The sequence below is a fragment of the Manis javanica genome, chromosome 13, assembly GCF_040802235.1.
Source record: "Manis javanica isolate MJ-LG chromosome 13, MJ_LKY, whole genome shotgun sequence".
NCBI classification, from domain to species: domain Eukaryota; kingdom Metazoa; phylum Chordata; class Mammalia; order Pholidota; family Manidae; genus Manis; species Manis javanica.
Window position 1 is genome coordinate 92,282,998 of NC_133168.1, and position 12,768 is coordinate 92,295,765.

Below are 12,768 nucleotides of genomic sequence, written 5' to 3' on the forward strand. Positions count from 1 at the left end.
TCAGTTCTCCTTGGGACCTGAGTCAGGCTCACTTCGCCGCAGAGGCCTCATGGAAAAGATACTGGTACCTATGGGATTATGCCAAAAACGGGCCCTCTGGCATCTCCTACAGGAGGAAGAGCATTGCCCAGTCCCCCAAATGATGCAGTCATTCTGGAGGTCCCCCTTTTCTAGGCCCTTTGGCTATCTTGAGAGCCCCTTGGGATCACATGAATGACCAGAATTCATACACCTTATGGACCCTGCACCACCCCACACTGACGGAGCCCACTGCAGAGATGCTTTCTGTCCTTACATCACGTAGGCCATCCCTACTCAAAGATAAGCATCAGCTCAAATTCCAGGCAATGTTGCACTACAGGATGGCCTGGCCAAGAGTATAACTCATCTGCACATTTTGACAGATCTTTCAGCTGTTGACAATGATCTTGCCAAACTCATATCTCACTGCTGGACTTTCCCCCTAAACTTCCTCTGTCTCCGGGATGTCAGTATTTCAGGCATGCACCCTCTTTCACAACGACCAGGACCATCTCAACACAAATGCCTGCTTTTTCCTACCAGTTCCACTCATGTACTTGTGGGAGTCCTGGCACTGCCCCAGGCACACCTAATGTCTCTCAACAAACTCACAGCATTGATCCCAGTCAACAAATGCCCCAAACACTAAACACATGCAACAGACAGGTAACATTCAAAGATGTTTCCCAAAAAGAAAAACTCCCTGGCAGCCACGGTAGCTGATGACTATTAGATTCGGACAATTTACTGACCGACCAGGGAGAGTTCCATTTCCTTCAAGGGACTGCTTGTGTGTGGGTAGACAACACTGGCAAGATGCCACCAGTAACAAAGACAATAGATTTTGATGAGACCCTGTTTTTGTTGTCTGCTTGTTAGTTCACTTTAGATACCCACTCACCCTCCCTGGCCCACGATGGGCAACCCAATTAAGGTTCACATGTGCCTCTTTATTTTTGTGCCAGCAGATGGGGGGGTCAAACCTTGAAGACCCTCAGCCTGAACCCCTTGACACACTGAAGGCCCAACCCACTCTGTCCCCTTTTCTCTAGCTACCTGACCGCACACACTTGCCCTACTCTCCTAAAGTGTGTTTGATGAATGAAGCAGACATAACTTGAGCCAGTGACCTGTAGGATAAACTGTAAGAGATGAATTGCTGGGAACACAGTCAGTCTAGCTTGAGACTTAAAAGGCCTGGGGAACCCAGTCTTAGGACACCCCACCCCCAACACACACACACTGTTGAGGATGGTTGAAACCTAAAGGAAACTGAGAGAGGACAGCTGAGAGACTGGGGTGAAAGAACGGTCAGTTAGAAGAGATAAGGAAGTTCAGTAAGAAAAATACCAAGTCCCGAATGTTGAGTCGAGTGCGCTGAGATAGGATGTATCCTGAGGACAGGGTATGCTTGTGCAAAAGAGCACGTGAATACTCAGGCGTGTGCTTCTTGACCCCTAGTTAACTTTCGCTCCCTGAGTGTGTATATAAGGAGGAGAATAAAAGCTATACGGCACGATTCCAGCTCGACCGGGCGTCCTCTCAGAGTGATTTGTGTGTTTGTTCAGCGTCTCGGCTCCCCTTTGGGACTGTTCCACTTTGACGGTGGGCACCGTCACACACACACACACACACAACTCATGAATTCTTCCTGCAGGAGCCAAAGCAGGTTCTTTTGTGAAGATTGGGGGGGTGGGGGGGCGGAAATGTCTCGTGCTTCATGCAGGAAACACAAGGGAACATCTTGATATACTTACAACAGTGAACTCTGTCGTCTGTACCTTGGGCAGTGCCTCAAGGAACACTCATTTATCAGTCTTACCTGGTTGGAGAAAGAGCAGTCACACAACTCCAGCCCTCTTCAACTTTCTTCTTTGACAAAAGGGAAGGAATAAAGCACTGAGAACCTTTTTGAATTTTCGTAGTCCAGGACTGTATCCTACCAAAGCATAACAGGCTGAATCAGAACACTTTCCCTCCCCAAAATAGCTTGCCGTATCAGCAGGGTCCTAGGGTAACAAACAGCACATTAAACAGAGAACAGCAAGACACAGACTCAAGCCTGGGCTGGGGATACCCAAACACACTGAGGAGAAAAACGCAAGGACAGTGGAGGATACTGAAGCCCCCAACACACACAGCTAAAGCAAGTATTGGGCCTTACCTAATGCCTATTCAAGAACACACAGACTCTCACCCTGAAGACCTACTTTCCTCGAATCCTACTACCTGATACATCTGGTTTTCAAGCACAAATCGGAAGGCACACTAAAAGGCAAGAGCACACATTCTCAAGAGACAAGTCAGCAAAGCAACACTCGGATACAGGACAGATTTTGGTTGACATTAGAACAAAGACAATTATCTGGGAGAAAGGGGCATCAACGGCACGCTGCTTATCACCGTGATTGGCTTTGGAGCTGTGTTGCCACCCAGGGGGTTAGGGAGCCTGAAGTTCCTTGAAGTTCCCAGCCTGCTGGGCTGAGGGTGCCAAGACGATTCTGTCCATCTGTTAAACCCTTGTCCGTTTCTTTTATAGCTCCTGCTTTCCTTTTGTCCCAGGGCAGTTGGCTGTGGGAATCTGTTCGCAGTCTGAGTCTTGGATTTTGCTTTTCCGTTCCTCTACTACCCAGTGCACCATGCAGTGTGTGTCTGTGCTCCGGGAGCAGATCACCAGGCCTGGTTATTTCGCAGTCCTGTGCTCCCACTCCCTCCCCACTCTGATGCTTTCCCTCCCGCTGGTGAGCTGCGCTGACTGACCAGAGTGCCCGGGTCCTGCCAGGTCACGGCTTTGTATTTTACTCTTTTCCATGAGACGTAGATGTAGCCTGGCTGGTGTACTGTATCTTCTGGTCACTCTTTTAGGAATAGTTGTATTTGCTGTATTTTCAAAATACATATCATTTTGGGAGGAGATTTCCGCCACCTCACTCACACTGCCATCTTGAGAATGTCCACAACAATTTACTTTTACTATCTAGTCTAACGCCTAGGTCCTAAGTTCTTATTTGTGTCAAAACAGAGTGCAGACACATGGATATAGAATTTTGCAGTATAAATGTCATGAATGTCATGGCCCATGTGTGTGGGTTTTCTAGGGTTTCAGTTGTCCTAACATAGGATGAAATACCACCTGCAGTATGGAGACAATTTGCTGCACTTTATACTGCCCTCCAACAGGTAGCTATCAAGGTCAGTGGGAGTGTTTACATTATGGAGACCACAAGCACATTTGAGCCTGCCAGTCACTCATTTCCTGGGTGACACATAAGAGGGCCAGTTTTGCATGGAACCAGAAAAGAAAAAGTTCTGCATCATATCCAGGCTGCAGCGTGACTGTCCTTCTATTTGAGTCTTACTACACAGATCTGATGTACTGGAGTAGCCTGTATGGAGCTTATGGAGACCCCAAATATGAGAATCAAAATACCGAACCCTAAAATTTCAAAGTGGTCATACCCTCCTCCCGAAAATGTTTCTCATTTGAAAAAGAACCTTGGCTTTCCACTGAACTCCAGTAGTGACTTACTATCTGACCACAAGATACCGTATAACAGTGACCTTTAATGCCCATCATTACTGGCTGTTATCTAAGTGACTGAGTCATAATACTGCACAAGAGTAGCAGCATTACATTGTAAGATGGGAAAGACAGATATACATCTGGGCCTGAGCATGTTCCAGAATAAAGTACTTTTTTTTATAGAAATTGATATATAATTGACAATATAACTTTAAGTTTAAGGTGTACAGTGTGTTATGTGGATATATTTACATAATGCAATGTCACTGTAGCATTAGCTAACACCTCAAGTCACATCATTATCACTTTTTTGTAGTCTTGTCTGTTATTAATTTTGAAATATATAATACAGTATTTTGACTATGCTGGACATTCGATCTCCACAATGTATTGATTTTCTAGTCTAAAGTTTGTATCTTTAAACTACATCTCCTTAATTCCCCTGCTTCCCAGCCCCTGGTTAACTCCCATTCTATGGTTTTGTATGAGTTTAGCTTTAATTAGTAGACAGTTCAGACTTTTTACCTGTGCTTAGTAATATCCTAGTATCCTCTCCCTTGGCCCACATCTCTTTTCCCTGGTAGTAGAGCGGCAGTCTTATCGTTTCAGTGTATATTTCCCCTTGTACCCAAAGTTAAGTTTAAGGAAAGTTTTGTACCTTTCCAGGTGGGAGGGCCTTCTCTTTGTTTTTGTTTCTGTTTTTTTTTATGGTATTTCATTTAATCCTTGAAAGAATCCAGTAAGGTCAACATCATACAAATAAGGAAACAAATGTAGGGGAAGTAATTTGTAGGGTTATCAGAGGAGGCAGGATTGGAACCCAGGTCCGGATCCACCCCACGCCCGTCAGAACCGCTGGTGCGGGCCTGGTTTCCTGTTCCCCCAACACTGAGCTCGACGGTTTAACTAGGCCTGGCTTCTTGGGCCGGGAGCCCAGGGGGGGCACACCTGTGCTCATCCATCCCGGCCCCCCCTGACTGCTCCCCGCTTGCCTGTGCCGCCCCTGCTGCCCCAGCTGCAGGGCCCTGCACGCTCTCCGACTTCCTCTCTGTCCCTTTCTCTCCACAAAAAGCATACAAATATATTAAAGTTTTGATGGACTTCAGTGTTAGTAGCTACTAATGAACGCAGGTTAACAAATCTAGAAAACAGTTTTTGTTTCTATTTTTAAATGCTTTATTTTGCATTGTCATCTGAGAGCATTTTAGTAATATTTCTGTATATAAGTTTGTTATGATTTACAGATGATCTTTGTGACTGTTATCATATCACTTAAGACAAATGTGTATTTTTTATTATTAGAGTGTTGTCTTTCATATATAGTCATGCGATACACCTTGTTCAGAAGTGTTAAATCTTCATTGTGAATTGCAGGTTTTAACATCAAGAATTGTCCTTCAAAAAATAAAGGAAACCAGGAAAAAGAAAATATTTTTTAAGTGCCCTTCATTGGCAGTATAGCATAGAGAAGACAAGTAGTGCCTCTATAGCATCTTACTACACTGATGGCCAGTGACTGCAATGGGGTGGGGGGGGGACTTGATAATAGGGGTGAATGTAGTAACCACAATGCTGCTCATGTGAAACCTTCATAAGATTGTATATCACTGATACCATAATTTTAAAAAGGGCCCTTCATTATCACATTTAATGCTTTAGGCTTCACTTCTACTTTGATATCAGAAACACTACCCCGGCTCTCTTTTCATTTATAGTTTCCTGATTTAATATGTACATTTCCACACACACACTTTCCCTACTGACTCTTCTAACTGTAGCTACGTCTTCTGTATAGAGTATGTTTTTACATCTTTTTTTATGAGCCAAATTAAAAACATGTTTAATAGGTTTAGTAAGTCCATAAATGGATGCTATATTCAATCTCAGCCTGTCATAATGATTTTCATAAAACTTGCTATTTTCTCATGATCTTTGGTTTAGGAAAAAATTTCAAAGACCATACAGGGAGTCCTCGTATGTCTGTGCCCAGTTTCTCCTACTGTGAACATCTTACACTAGTTTGGAAATTTTTTTATACTCAATGAACCAGAATTAATACAGTTCTGTGTCTATATTTTACTCAACTTTCCTTAGTTTTTCCTTGATATTTTTCTGTTCTAGGAGCAGATTCAGGATATCACATTATATTTAGTCGTCAATCTGCTAAGATTCTTCTTCTCTGTACAGGTTGCCAGTTCCTTGTTGATTAAATTGAGTTTTGAGGTGTAGTGATCAGGTATTTTTTTAAGTGTCTCAGTGGAATTTTTCTGAAGATCTTTCATGCCATTAGACTAGGACCATGTTATTTAATCCACTCACCCTGCCTGGTCCACAATGGGCAACCAAATTAGGAAGGGCCACACATGCCCCTCTTCATTGCGTGCCACCTGCTAGGTTTGTCAAACCTCAAAAACACCCAGCTTCATCCCTTGACAAAATAAAGGCTCACCCAACTCTCTGCTTTGCTCAAGCCACCATATTAAGAGGGCTCCAGTTTAATAACAGTGAATTGCAACTAAGTGAGCCCTAAAACACAGGTTCCTCTAAGAAATGAGTTCTAGGGAAACCCAAACCCAACAGGAGCAAAAAATACAAAGGACCTAAAGGACACTGAAGCTTGACACCTATAGCTCAGCAAACAAGAGTCAAACCGCTATTCAGTAAAACATAAAATCTAACACTAAAGGCCTATTTAACTCAAATCCTGTTACCAACAATATCATGTCCAGCTTTCAACTAAAAATTACAAGACACGCTGCAAGAGAAACAATCTGACATGACCAAGCAAGCATTAAAACAAGACTTGGTTATGGCAGAGATTCTTGACTGAACAGGCCAAGAATTTGATTTTACTTTCAGAAAGCAAACTTCTGAACAAGGAAAATAATCAAGGATAAAGATACATTATGCAGTGATAAAAGGGCCAATTCTCCAAGAAGATATAAAAATCTTCATCTATATCATCCCAACAAAATATCCCCTAATTTGCAAATCCCTAATGACAATGATGTTGATCTTTTCATACATTCAATCTGCTATCAGTATATCTTCCTGGGTGAGATGTCTGTTTAGATCTCTGGCATATTTTTTGATCAGGCTGTTTGCTTTGTTACCATTCAGCTTTAAGAATTCTTCCTATATTTTTGATACCGGTCCTTTGCTAGATATGTGTTTTGAGAATATGTTCTTTCAGCATGTGGCTTGACACCCATTCCCTTAACAGTGGCTTCTTCTCAACTGCAGTTTTTCAATTTTAATGAAGTTCACCTTATCAGCTTTTCTCTTGGATCTTGCTTTTGTTCCATATCAGAAACCTCACCAGACCCAAGGTTTCCTAGATTTTCTCTCATTATATTCTGCAAGTTTTTTGTATTTTACATGTAGGTCTATGATATATTTTGAGTTCTTTCTTGTGAAAATTGTAGTCTATGTCTAGATTCATTTCTCTGCATGGGGATGTTCAATCATTCCAGCACCAACTACTGAAAAAACTGTCCGTTCTGCATTGAACTGCCTTTGCTCCATTTTCAAAGATCAGTTGATTGTACTTGTACAAGTCTGCTTCTGGGCTTTCTATCCTATGCCACTCATCCATATGTCTGTTCTCTTGGCCAACACCCCCCCTGTCTTGATTACTATAACTTTATAGTTAGTGTTAAAGTCAGTTGGTGCCAGTCCTGTCTTTCATCTACAGTATTGTGCTGGCTTTTCTGCCATATAAACTTCAAAATCAATTTGCCAATATACAAAAAATAGTCATCCACAGATCAAATTGGAGACAACCGATATCTTAACAATATTGAGCCTTCCTGTCAACATAGAATATCTCCACTTATTTTGGATCTTTATTGACTGTTGTCAGCAGTTGTGTGGTTTTCCTCATATAGATCTTGTACATATTTTGTTAGATTTATACTTAAGTATTTTTTTAGTATTATTGTGAACGCATTATATTTTTAACTTCAAAATCCAATTGTTCACACCTTACTACGCTGATGGACAGTGACTGTAAAGGGGTTTGTGGGGGGGACTTGGTGAAGGGGGGACCCTAATAAACATTATGTTCTTCATGTAATTGCAGATTAATGATAACAAAATTAAAAAACAAATCCAATTCTCTGCGAATTTGCGTCATGCAGCGGTAGAGCTCCGGTGCCGGTGGGCAGTGGCTCGGGAGTGAGTGAATTCGGGTAAATTGCCCCTGACTCAGGAAAAGGCCAAGGCAAGAACCTGACTTAAAGATGCTGAAGAATCATGCTGCGGACTGTAAGCTGACGGTGGGAGCCCTCACTACAAACATCAGCGCTGTTTCTTCAGAACTGAAGACGGAAGAGCTCTCCCGGCCACTCCTCTGCGACTTCACTCTCCGTTTCACTCACCCTGTGGAGGCAGATGACTTTAAGGAAACACAGGGACAAACCACTCTTTGAAGAGTCTGCAGTATCCGATCTATCACTTGCTTCTAACAGCTTTTCTAATTTCTTATTGTTGTAAATTTATAACTATTTATTTTTGAATTACATCTCTGGGAAAACTGAGTTTACTAATATATTTAAAATAATAGAAATAGTAAAAATATGAGATGTAAAAAAAATTCCAATAGTATAGGAAAGCAACTGATATTTGTACATTCCCCTTATAGCCTGTGATCTTCCTCTGATTTCTTATTAGTTTCAGAAACTTTTAAAATCCATTTTTGGGGGGATCTTCTACATAGACAAACATGTTAGAAAAATTGTATTCAGCCTTCTTTCAATCCCAACACTTATTTCCTTTTCTTGTCCTAGTGCATTTGCTAGGACTTCTAGAACAATGATGAAGAGAAATGGTGAGAGGGAACATCCTTGCCTTGTTCCTGATCTTTGTTGAAAAGCTTCCATTTTCTCAGAAGTAAGTATGATATTTGCCATATGTTCCTTCTAGAAATTCTGTAAGTTGAGGACTTGGCCTAGGCCAAGCCTTTATTTAGGGTTTCTGCAGGAAAGGCCGGGCAGAGCTGAGTAACATCTTAGGGGTGCCAGTTTGAATAATCACAGAAGGCTTTGGGGCATAGAGGCTGTCAGTAGTTGTGTAGTACCTGACCCTGGGCTGGGTTAGGGCAGGGGAAATAATCAGTTTGGGGTGTGAGAGATAGATAAGAAGGGAGGTGGGAATACAGCGCTAGATTGGGCAGTCTTCACATAAAAGGCAGGCTCCAGGCAAGTTGTCCACCCACCCTTGGAATTAGGTACCCCTGGGAAGGGCAATCACTCTCTGGGTCTGAAAGACCCCAAGATGTCAAAACACCCGAAGACAGTGAAAATATAAAGTAATTAATACAAACTAGTGTTCTGCTCGGAGTTTCGGGTCCCGGGTGTGAATAGACAAGTCCACAGCCAGCAGTGCAAAGGCAGAGAGGAATTTTATTGCTAGCTCGAGCTAGGGTCCCAGTCGCATCCGGCGCAGTGGAGCCTTGACCAGGACTCCAACCCTTGTTTTTAGCATCCTTATATAGGGTTGGCTTACATAAGGTGGTTAGCAGCCCTCCTGCAGGTGGTTCTTGCTCGTTTCTGGGTGACCTACTTTACCCAGGGGTGGCAGTACTTGATTGGCTGGGGTGAAGGGGCTTTCCTGACCTGGGCTCTATCTTAGCTTCTGCGGTTTTCCTGTTTGCCCGCTTTGCTCCGGTGGAATTTTCCACCCTGGGGTCGTGCATGCTTTGACAGCTCAGAGATTCTCTCGGCCTTGTCTCTACATCTCAGAGATTTTCTCGGCCTCGTCTCTGCACTGGAACAAGATAAGGTGTCTGCTATTGCTAGGGCTATTCAGCATGGTGTGGGAGGGGCAACCCAGGGCAAATAGGCAAAAAATAACATAAGCATTGTAGATTTTAAGGATTCACACATACATATGCCTACTCAGACACACAAATCACAGACTTTTGTCATGGCACATGCTGGTGAATACATCTGTAGACATGAAAACCCACAAATGCTCATAGATGATGCAGACACCTAGAGCCCAGACCCTCCACACTCCACCCCTGCTCTTTCTTTCCTTCTGAAAACAACTGCCAGATACATTGTATATTTTACTTTTATCTTGTCTCCTACAGTGTCAGCTTCAAGGAGCAGCGGTATTCTGATTTGTTCACAGCAGCACCTACTAGAAGGCAGAGGAGGGAATTGATGCTTATTGAATAACTGGGCATGTGCTGTGTATATACACACGTTTCACATAAATGTGAACACACTTACGTGACCTTCACAGAATGAATTGTTCTCACCCCCATGCCATGTGGTAGAAGGGTATGCCCGGGTCCCAAAAGCATACCCAAGGGAAGGGTCCATCTGCCCCTCCTGATGGGAAAGACATCTCACACTTCCTGACCTCACACTGCCCAAAAAGACCATGTGTATAAGAAATGCAAAACGGGAGTTGAAGAGGTGAGAGTCAGGACCTGAAACAGCTGTAAGAATGATGTTCCAGTCCCCACACGCTATAATCACTTCCAGAAATGCACCCTTGTCAACCTGACCCATTGTTCACTTTGGTTTTCCAAACGCAGTCAGTAAGTGCAGTAAAGGCTTGTATAACTCTTTGCACAGCCACCGTGTCCTCCACTGTGGTCTCCTGGGTAGACATCACTTCCACTGGGGCCTCATCTGCCCACAGAAGTTTCTCCTGTGAGCCCTGCAGGGCCCACGTGTCATGACTGCCACCTGCAGTCAGGTAAAATCACTCAAACCCTGTATTTATTGTGGAAAGGAGGGCAGAAAACTGCAAGGCACTTTTTCTTATTCAACCAGAAAATTCAAATATCTGTTCCTTTCAGAAAATTAGGGCATCAATTTATTATTTAGACAGCAAGACACTGGTTGGAAAACTATCTTATTTTAACACTTCTACGTGTTACAACTCTAAGCCCCAATATTCCATTTGAAATCACCCAAAAGAACAGACCTCAGAATATTAAACACTTTCAGGAGAATAAAGAAATGAATTTTTAACATGTAATAATGCTGGAATCCATTATTTCATTTTTCCTAAAATGCACTTCTTTCTTGACTCTTTGGAAATATATTGCACCCTTTTAAGATCTGTTGGTTAAATACATTTTATATTTATTGAAAATCTTAGACTCAATGAAGTGAATAAATCTTTTCAGTTGACAAACCCAGGTAGTGACAGCGCTGACAGGTCACATCACCCAGGAGAGTCTCCAAACAGGAACCTTTACCCAACAGGACCTCCCTTGGGACGTCTGTGCCCAGGGCAGATCCTGGGGGGAGGCACGAAGAGTTCATGCAACATAGTTCCAGAAGGTTATTCTCTGCTTCCTTCTCATGTAAAATATACACACAAACACGCACGCACACGCACACAAAACCTTTTAAAAACCACCATCCATTGACTGTGGGAAACTAATAAACCATTAAAATACTGCGTCTGTTCGAAATGCACCCCGGAACACAAACAGCTGGTAACGAAACTGAAACGGAGACGCGAAGCTGGCATTTCAGGAGGCGGGAGGGATCTGGATTTTGGATTTACTGCCAGTCCTAGGAAGAGGTAGGATGGGGGACAGACCCTGCTCCCCAAACATTCAGGAAACTCAGGAGAACACGCTTCCCCCACTGGAGAAAGGATGGACGGGGACCCCACAGAGCACAGCTCCTCCCACGCACGAGCCCCGGAGGCCGAGTCACTACGGTCCCTGAGGCCCCTCCCCGTGGTCACCGCACAACCTGAGAGACGCCCAGAGAGGTTCCGGGGCCGCGCGCTGTAACCGGACAGGACGTCCGGGCCCGGCTGCCGGCCCAGCACCCACGCCGCGGGCCGGAGGGGCCCGAGGTCCGAGCGGCGCCCCCGGAGGACTCAGGTCTGAACCCCAGAGATGCCCGCGGGACGGCCGGGTCCCGCCACGGCCGTATCCTACCGGCCTCTCCGCCCGATCCCGGGACACCGGGCCCGCACACCCACCGCTGGCCGGCTGCTGGGTCCCCCGGCGTCGTCCCTGCGGCTCCCGGCAGGTGCAGCTCACAGGGCGGCTGACGCAGCAACTGAGGCACTTGCCCAGTTGAGCGCAGGTGAGAGTCCGCGCGGCGGCGCCCCGCCCACCCGCCCGGCTGCGCCCCTGATTGGGCAGCTCGTGAGGACCGCGCTCCCGCCCCGGTGCTTCGTAAACTCGTAGAGGTCACGTGGCGAAGCTGCCCCGGCCTGTGCGCGTGGCTTGGAACTCAGCCGCTCCCAGGATATTTGTGATTAAGCGTGTTCCGTTCCTATGCGAGTGGGACACAGGCGTGCGCAGCGAACTGAAGACTTGGTTTGTAGATGGAGCCACCCCTTGAGAAAAAGGGGCACCCACATCAGGCCAGCCTGGAGCAGGAAGTCCGTAATCCTCCAGAGGTCAGGGGGCTTGGCATAAGTCTGCGAGGCCATTCATGGAACTGTGACCCTCGTTTACAAACACACTTAAAAGTCACCTCATCGTATGTAATAGAGTCTGGCTCCATTTTGATCTTTGACCATTGACTGCAAGTTTTTCTCCCGTCCCTTCCCCATCCCCAAATACATTAAATAATCCCAAGGTCTCCCAGCTCTTGGCTCTGGTGGGAAGGTGGGACCCCCCAGACCTAGCCTGGCTGCAGGGACTCTTCTCAGACCAACCACAAGCTTTGAGATGTGTTCTTTAAATTACCAGGTGTGGGTTTCACACTGGTGGAAGGAAATTTACTTTAGACCAGTTTTTGAGTGTGCCCCTAGAGATGTTTGAAATGTTAACAGTCTATAACACCCCTAAGGAAACTGAATTTCTATTTTCACTGATATAAGGAAATGATGTGTTATTATGTACATCTGGGGTGCACCTGGAACCTTAATATGCTTGAAGTCAAATTGCAAAACTCACATTGTAAAGCTCTTAATGCATTTATTTGAACATCTTTGAGATGTATTACACATACTATACAATAAACCCTTGAAAGTGTACAGTGTAATGGTTTCCACTATATTCACAGATACCTGCCAGTCATCACCATGGTAAGTTCTACAACATTTTTTATCACCTCCAAAAGAAACCCCTTGTAGAGGTCTGAGCCGCGGCCGAGGTCGGACCCAAGCCCTTCTAAGATGGCGCTCACATCCGGTAATTGCACATCCCACGCATCCGCTCTGCAGAGTAGGAGAATCCCCCCCCCAGACCTTATAAGTAGTTCCGTGCTCGTGCACACTGCATGATTTCT

The 12,768-nt window shown here is 44.7% G+C and overlaps 1 long non-coding RNA gene across 6 annotated transcripts in view; it reads right to left on the reverse strand.

Moving 5' to 3' along the window:
• Positions 1-11,959, reverse strand: part of LOC118969445 (uncharacterized) — a 51,918-nt gene extending 39,959 nt beyond the window's left edge. For 5 of the 6 annotated variants that reach the window (XR_012124717.1, XR_012124712.1, XR_012124714.1 and 2 more), the window contains exon 1: positions 11,507-11,959. This is a non-coding gene — a long non-coding RNA (uncharacterized lncRNA). The remainder of the gene's footprint in view (positions 1-11,506) is intronic. The other variant, XR_012124716.1, reaches the window with a different exon arrangement.
• Positions 11,960-12,768: the final 809 nt, after the last annotated feature.